Source organism: Triticum aestivum, chromosome 1A, assembly GCF_018294505.1.
Source record: "Triticum aestivum cultivar Chinese Spring chromosome 1A, IWGSC CS RefSeq v2.1, whole genome shotgun sequence".
In the NCBI taxonomy this organism is placed as follows: Eukaryota; Viridiplantae; Streptophyta; class Magnoliopsida; order Poales; family Poaceae; genus Triticum; species Triticum aestivum.
Genome location: NC_057794.1, coordinates 545,207,751 through 545,216,176, shown reverse-complemented (window position 1 = coordinate 545,216,176; position 8,426 = coordinate 545,207,751). Strand labels below are relative to the sequence as shown.

The 8,426-nt window shown below is 45.4% G+C and overlaps 1 long non-coding RNA gene across 1 annotated transcript; it reads right to left on the bottom strand.

The window, feature by feature from the left end:
* Positions 1 to 1,823: 1,823 nt before the first annotated feature.
* Positions 1,824 to 2,435, bottom strand: LOC123180269 (uncharacterized). Its single transcript, XR_006490839.1, has 2 exons — positions 2,401 to 2,435; positions 1,824 to 2,127 (listed from the first exon to the last, which is right to left on the bottom strand). It is a non-coding gene; the product is annotated as an uncharacterized lncRNA (long non-coding RNA).
* Between the last annotated feature and the right edge of the window lie 5,991 nt (positions 2,436 to 8,426).

The following is an 8,426-nucleotide window of genomic DNA, read 5'->3' as shown; positions in this document are numbered from 1 at the left end:
TATAGTAGCTAGCTTCATCTTAATTCAGTCTCAACGTTGGTAACAATATTTAAAAATAGCACAAATAGGCCCTCCAAACACCATGACGGTTGGGCTCTCTTTCCTACCGAGTTAGATGACAACCATTACAGGGTAAATTGGTCATATAATTTCATTCCACACAATATGTGATAGGGCATCTCCTCAGTTTAAACCGTTCTATATATAAGTTCTTCTACTTGTTTTCTTGACTTACAACATTCTTTTCATATAATTTCATTCCACAGAATATGTGACAGGGCACCTGCTCAGTTTAAACTGTTCTATATATAAGCTCTTATACTTGTTTTCTTGACCTGCAACATTTTCTTCATTCTCTTAACATGAAACTCTCTCCGCATATGGTCTATTGGACACTATATTTTTCATGTGATTCGGTATTACCTATCAAAGTCATGTGATCACTAATCAGTGTCGTGGCGCACATCTGCTAGCCTTTGATTTTGGTATGTCGCCCATGCCATGTATTTTACATGTTCATCTATTTGGGCATTAGTGACACCGGTAGTTAGTAGCCGTGTTAATCAAAATTCTAGAAAAGTGTTACATTAAAACTGGTACGTAAACCACCTTATGCTAATATTAGTGCTACACGAACTCCAGAATGGCTTATTGATGGTGAATTTCGTGGTGCATCACGGGTCGAACCTCCAGGATTTTGTGGCCATATTATGTTGTCTGCAATGTTGTAATTCAGATGCCTTGATTAATACACATGTGAATGGGGTAGCTAAACCAGTCATTCCCCTTTGAAAACCGATGTTGCCTTGCATACATATGTATTTTGCTGGTCTCGAATCGGAGACCGCTGATAGTATGCTATTTAGTGCTATGTTATTTCAAATGTTGATAAAATTCTATATTTTGCATGATTAGTTCAACCTATTGTTTCTTGCAGATGAGAAGGATCGGCAAAAAAGTTTGAGCCTCCTCTTAGAAGGTCAGTGACAATCTTAATGCTTTAGTAAAGACTGTTTAGTGTTTATGATCAAGGAAACATAATGATTTACTTATTCTGTTCTCCTGGCAATCATAGGTTCAAAATGGGACGCGGGCAAGATAGCTCTAGGAAAGTTGGTGCGGACGGCTCCGAAGTGGAGCCTAGAAGTGGCGAATTTTCTTAATACCGCTACATTAATCACCTGTCAGTACCTTTCTATTAATATACTTTGTTAATACGTGCTACATCAACCACCTGTACACGCTTTACGTGTTTCTACTTTTTTATTTTGCAACTAACAAAGTGTTCTTTGCTATTGTATTAAGGAAATTGGCAATAGTGACAACCTAGAGGAAGATGATACCACCGAAAGTGATGTGCCGGTGGATGATATGGACGAATACAACTAGAATATTGCCAAGCCTATTATTGCATCAAGGGCAAGACTTATTACCGATGCTCAGCGCAAAGTCGAATATATGCTCAAGGAAATATGGGTGCCTCCTCCAACGCTACCCATGTGCGTCATTTCCCTTAAATCTATCATTATGATTAAGACTATTGAGCATGCGTTTGCTTCTGATTTTGTGGATTATGGGCGCACAATGAAGTATGGTCGGTAGTAATGATTTATCGCCTCTGAATCTATGTTCAATCATAATATCACTATTTTTGTGAAAATGCAGTGTTTACTTCATCTATATCATACTCCCTTTTTACACTAACATAAGACGTTTTTGCAGTTTAAATTGAACTGCAAAAATGTCTTATATTAGTGTACAGAGAGAGTATTTATGTTCTATGGCCATCATCTTTATAAATTACCCTAGCCTAATTACAACAGTTTATAGAAACATGCTTAGAACTATATGACAACTTGTCTCACATATACCAAATCAAGGTTGCTTATCAGTAACACCCCATTGTTAGCATATGCTTTAGGGCCAAATTGTGTTTCATGTGTCTCTCCTATTGCCTTTTTACTATATGATTGAAGTCCATACCTGACATCAAACAATCTTAAACAGATCCATTTGTCAATGATGACTCTGCTTGATGTCGCCGCATACCAGCAGAAGATAAAGCTCAACCATAGATTGGAAGACCGGGGCTATATAGATTGATGTCTAAAACCAATGCAGATCACCCTGCTGAAGGAGAGGAAGTTAGAAATCAGTTTCAGTTTTACAGGTGCAAAATCAACTCATTCCACTGTAATACTGGACATCCAGATGTCCAGGATGGTTATTGTACATGGTATGTTAGCTTGCCTTTTCTAAGTACTTATCAATCAAGTTAAATTAGATGCTGCTATCTGTGGTGATTTGCATGAGCATAATACTGTTGTAGAAGACCCTGCTAATCAAGCGAATATGCTTCTTCAGGAGAATCAGGATGGATTAGAATGGATTATTTATTACCTTGGTGACAACGTCGGGTGGGCGTTGAATCGTGGACATATCCCCTATGAATCCAGGCGGCTGGGTGAACAGATGGACCAAGCTCCCTCCTCCGCCCAAGAAGCAACCGGGGAAAGCAGCACCGACGGCCGGAACCTCCTCCGCCCAAGAAGCAGCCGGGGAAAGCAACACCGACGGCCAGAACCTCCTCCGCCCAAGAAGCAGCCGGGGAAAGCAGCACCGATGGCCGGAACCTCCTCGCCCAAGACGGCCAGAACAACACTACGGCAGATCCAAATCGCCAGTCTCCTCTGTCCAGAGCTGAACTGAGTGGCTACCCCCATGAGAGGACACGCACACAGCCAAACCCACACACACCAAACACGCGTGGCATGGTGGCTTATCCGGTGGGAGACTACCACTTGCTCACGCTGAACCATTGTGGCCCACAGCCCCCCGTGAACGTTGTATCCCACTGCCACTTGCACCTGTATACGTTGTGGCCCACCGGGAAAATGCATATATGAGCGCTCGTAGGTGCTAGCCATCTATTCCAAGGGGAGAAAAAAATCTACTCCCAAGGAGTATTTAATTTCTTTTTAAAGGATCTATTATTCTCAGGTACTCCTTCCGTCTCATAATATAAAATACTTTTTGACACTACATCAGTGTTAAAAAACGTCTTACATTATGAGACTGAGGGAATATGTTTTATTCACATAAACAAGTGTGACAACCGGTAAAAATCTTAGCACTCAATTATTTTTTTTCAAAAACTATCCATATCTATTATGAATGTTCATTGAAAATACAAATCATATCAAACATAATAAAAATTACATTGCGATTCCAAGACCATCGCATAGCCACTACTGTTGCTGACGCGCCGCTATCGCCGCTCCCCTACGAGATCCGACTTGACCTGGTCAATGATAGCTGAGAAGTCTTCATACATGTGCCCCTTGTTCAGTACCTGGAGCCGTAGTTGTCATCGTTGAACCCTTGCCTATATCTGAAGCATCTGACACCAAATCCTGCCACATGAAGAGAAACCCTAACCTCATCACCCCAAGGAGACGACAGGAATCTACACCAGAGCTTTGTCGGCTATGTTCAAATGGACGAACTCGAGTAGGATCGGGACATGAAAGACAAACTCGAAGAAGTAGCGCCACCATCCGCTCGAGTGTCGCACCTGCGAGGACTAAAAAACGTGACCTAAACAACTAACCGGATCGAAGGCAACGAGATTCCCATTCCCACCACCGGTTGATGGAGCGGCAGCAAAGGGAAGGTGAATCCACAGGCTCGCCAGTGAAGTTTTGAGGGGAGAGTTTTCCCTAGCCACCTAGAGTTTACTCTCCCCGAACAGCAAGCGACAGAACGAAAACACATGTCGGAGCGGTCTCAACCATCCATTCCCAAGGAGTGTTTTTCCTTTTTGAGGGTCTATATTCTCTAAGAGTTTTTATTCACAAAAACAAGTGTGATGTTGCAGAAACAAGCGTGATGATCCGGTCAAAGTCATACCCCTCAATTGAACAAGGGAGCTCCTGCCCCTATGGAGATTAATGATTTATCTACACAAAAAATATCAGTTATCCAATGCCAATTATTAGGAGTGGTTGTTGTTGTGCTGGTTGTTAGCAAGAAGGTTGGGATCATGCACTAATTTTTTTTCCCTATGTTCATTGTTTGTGTACCTATCTAATGGCATTTCAAGAATTTTTTCCTCTACAACCTGTAAATTTCGGATTCAGTTTACTGATCTTTGAAAGTCATGTATAACTTGGCAGAAATGCTATCCCTACAAATGCAAACGTTTCTGTTACAAAAGGTTTTACCCTTGATGCTTGAATTTGGACCTTGGACCTTACTTGGGTAACATAGAGCCAAATGGCACATTGTCCAAATACACGTTGAAAACACTTCGGGTTTGACATGGTCTCTATCCTTGATCAAACATAAAGTTACTAAAAAAAGGCAACTATTTCTCCACATGATGACATGAACATGGTTTCAAATGGGTCTCTGCGTCATTTGGCGCACCGGGTCATCTAGTATCAGTAACAACTACGGCTGGAGACATAGCTGTAGGCCCGTAGTAGCATGATGGCTCATTTTGATTTCCACCTGCCAGTTGTCAATTTCAATACTGAAGGCACACAATTCAGTGTAGTCCTGAAAGGAAAAAGTAAGTACTTAATGCTTCGCAAAATTCATGTCGATGGGATTCTTGTGTTGCTCCGAACATTGCTTACAATACACATGGGACACTTGAAACCATGTAAAGAAAAGAAAAAAAGGTCAACAAATGGTATCATTGACATCATACATAAAGCGCAGAGGAATTGCTAGAACCAACCGTCTGATGGAACACGACTCACCATTTGCATTGGTAAATAGGGACGGAGAATCGATTAACTCCGAAGTAATTTAGCGTTTTAGGTGCCAAGAGCCCATCAAACAAAACTTAGCATCTTAGAGCATCTACAGCCGGGCTCATCAAATGCCCCTTATATGTCTGGACGGATGGTCCGGTTAGTGACCGATCACAAAATATCGACCCAGCCAGACTGCTCAGCTGGTCATGTATGTTTGGGCTGACTGACACCCCATATATCCAGCTCTTATCAAGGGCATCTAAGAGGATATCTGGTTGCGCCCGAGAGCGTTCGCCACGTCAGAGTGGCGAGCGGGAAAAATGTCGAAACTCGAAACCCATCAGTCCGGTGAGGACACTGGTCTAGCGCGCCGCCCAAGGGGCCAAATCCGTCTATTGAAGCCGGATGGCTAGCCCCAACTCTTGGCACTCCCATTTCCACCATCTCCCTCCCATTCGCGCCACCACTCCCAATTTGCTTCGAGCTCGTTGTCCACTCTCAACCGCTTCGACCTCGCCGTCCACTCTAAACCGCTCCGAGTTCGCTATCCGCCGGCAGCCATGGCCAGCCAACGGATCACCACGTACAAAATGCTCACTCCACTGCACTGGTTGGAGCACCTAGCTAGTGGAGATACAGGCACGGTGCACCACTGAGATCGCAACCGGTTGGCCTTCGGACTCTCCGGACCAAGACGAGCAGAAGGGACCGGAGCAGAAGGAGGAGGAGGAGAAAACATCGGAGTACGGGGCGCTGAATGCGGAGTAGAGGACGAGGAAGAGGAGGAAAGCGAAGCGGATCGGGCTCCTCTTGCTGCCGGCTTCAACATGGGTGACGTGCTGGACGAGTTTGAGGTGGCCCACGCGGAGGATACATCTGAGCAGTTGGCTATCCTCGACTCCATCCAGTCAGAGCTTGAGGTCATAACAAACCGTCATTACCTTCGCGAGGTGGACACAGAGCTAGAGGAAGTCTTCGTGGACATAGAGTCCGACTACCAGGAGGCCGGTCCGTCTGGCACTGCCGACATGAAGGTCGCGGACATCTCGACGATGAGTAGAAGAACTACTGTAGTCTTATCTATGTAGTATGAAGTACGTAGCTTATTTTACGTTGCATTGCCTAGTAAGGAAAAAGGGGATGAGATTTGAGGTTTGTGGTTGGAGCAGATGAAAAGTGACATTGTCTGCTGACACGCGACCTGGGACATATGAGGGGTCACTTTTGAGGAGCCTGGCTGTAGATGCTCTTGGTACCTAGAAATCATCAACAGTTCAACGCTGACAAAGAAAGTCTACTTTGATGGAAGGAAATGAATGAGTGAGCTTGTGCTTTCTTCCATCACATGGGGACTGATGTTTCTATTCCTGGCATAGCTTATGTTGCCTGTGAAGAAAATTCTTGTACCGCTCCAATGGAGTTTTTGTACTGATCCAATCATTGTTTACATTTTTTCAAAAATGAGGATAACCCTTGACCTCTGCATCAAAACGATGCATGAACCATATATTATTAAGAAAAACCAAAATCCAGCAGCCAAACTGTTGGAAATATGCCCTAGAGGCAATAATAAATTGATTATTATTATATTTCCTTGTTCATGATAATCGTTTATTATCCATGCTAGAATTGTATTGATAGGAAACTCAGATACATGTGTGGAGACATAGACAACACCATGTCCCTAGTAAGCCTCTAGTTGACTAGCTCATTGATCAATAGATGGTTACGGTTTCCTGACCATGGACATTGGATGTCGTTGATAACGGGATCACATCATTAGGAGAATGATGTGATGGACAAGACCCAATCCTAAGCATAGCACTAGATCGTGTAGTTCGTATGCTAAAGCTTTTCTAATGTCAAGTATCATTTCCTTAGACCATGAGATTGTGCAACTCCCGGATACCGTAGGAGTGCTTTGGGTGTGCCAAACGCCACAACGTAACTGGGTGGCTATAAAGGTACACTACGGGTATCTCCGAAAGTGTCTGTTGGGTTGGCACGAATCGAGACTGGGATTTGTCACTCCGTGTGACGGAGAGGTGTCTCTGGGCCCAGTCGGTAGGACATCATCATAATGTGCACAATGTGATCAAGGAGTTGATCACGGGATGATGTGTTACGAAACGAGTAAAGAGACTTGCCAGTAACGAGATTGAACAAGGTATCGGGATACCGACGATCGAATCTCGGGCAAGTATCTTACCGCTAGACAAAGGGAATTGTATACGGGATTGATTAAGTCCTTGACATCATGGTTCATCCGATGAGATCATCGTGGAACATGTGGGAGCCAACATGGGTATCCAGATCCCGCTGTTGGTTATTGACCGGAGAGTCATCTCGGTCATGTCTGCATGTCTCCCGAACCCGTAGGGTCTACACACTTAAGGTTCGGTGACGCTAGGGTTATAGAGATATTAGTATGCGGTAACCCGAAAGTTGTTCGGAGTCCTGGATGAGATCCCGGACGTCACGAGGAGTTCCAGAATGGTCCGTAGGTAAAGAATTATATATAGGAAGTGCTATTTCGGCCATCGGGACAAGTTTCGGGGTCACCAGTATTGTACCGGGACCACCGGAAGGGTCCCGGGGGTCCACCGGGTGGGGCCACCTGCCCCGGGGGGCCACATGGGCTGTAGGGGGTGCGCCTTGGCCTATATGGGCCAAGGGCACCAGCCCCAAGAGGCCCATGCACCAAGAGAGAGGGAAAGGGGAGAGTCCTAAAGGGGGAAGGCACCTCCGAGGTGCCTTGGGGAGGATGGACTCCTCCCCCCCTTGGCCGCACCCTTCCTTGGAGGAAGGGGCAAGGCTGCGCCCTCCCCCTCTCCCTTGGCCCTATATATAGTGGGGGGAAGGGAGGGCAACCATACCTAAGGCCTGGCGCCTCCCTCTCCCTCCCGTGACACATCTCCCTCCTCCCGCAGCGCTTGGCGAAGCCCTGTTGGAATCCCGCTACTTCCACCACGCCGTCGTGCTGCTGGATCTCCATCAACCTCTCCTCCCCCCTTGCTGGATCAAGGAGGAGGAGACGTCGCTGCTCCGTATGTGTGTTGAACGCGGAGGTGCCGTCCGTTCGGCGCTAGGATCATTGGTGATTTGGATCACGATGAGTACGACTCCACCAACCCCGTTCCCTTGAACGCTTCCGCACGCGATCTACAAGGGTATGTAGATCCACTCCTCCCTCGTTGCTAGATGACTCCATAGATAGATCTTGGTGACACATAGGAAAATTTTGAATTTATGCTACGTTCCCCAATAGTGGCATCATGAGCTAGGTCTATGCGTAGTTTCTATGCACGAGTAGAACACAAAGTAGTTGTGGGCGTTGATTTTGTCAATTTACTTGCCGTTACTAGTCTTATCTTGATTCGGCGGCATCGTGGGATGAAGCGGCCCGGACCGACCTTACACGTACTCTTACGTGAGACTGGTTCCACCGACTGACATGCACTAGTTGCATAAGGTGGCTAGCGGGTGTCTGTCTCTCCCACTTTAGTCGGATCGGATTCGATGAAAAGGGTCCTTATGAAGGGTAAATAGCAATTGGCATATCACATTGTGGTCTTTGCGTAGGTAAGAAACGTTCTTGCTAGAAACCCATAGCAGCCACGTAAAACATGCAAACAACAATTAGAGGACGTCTAACTTGTTTTT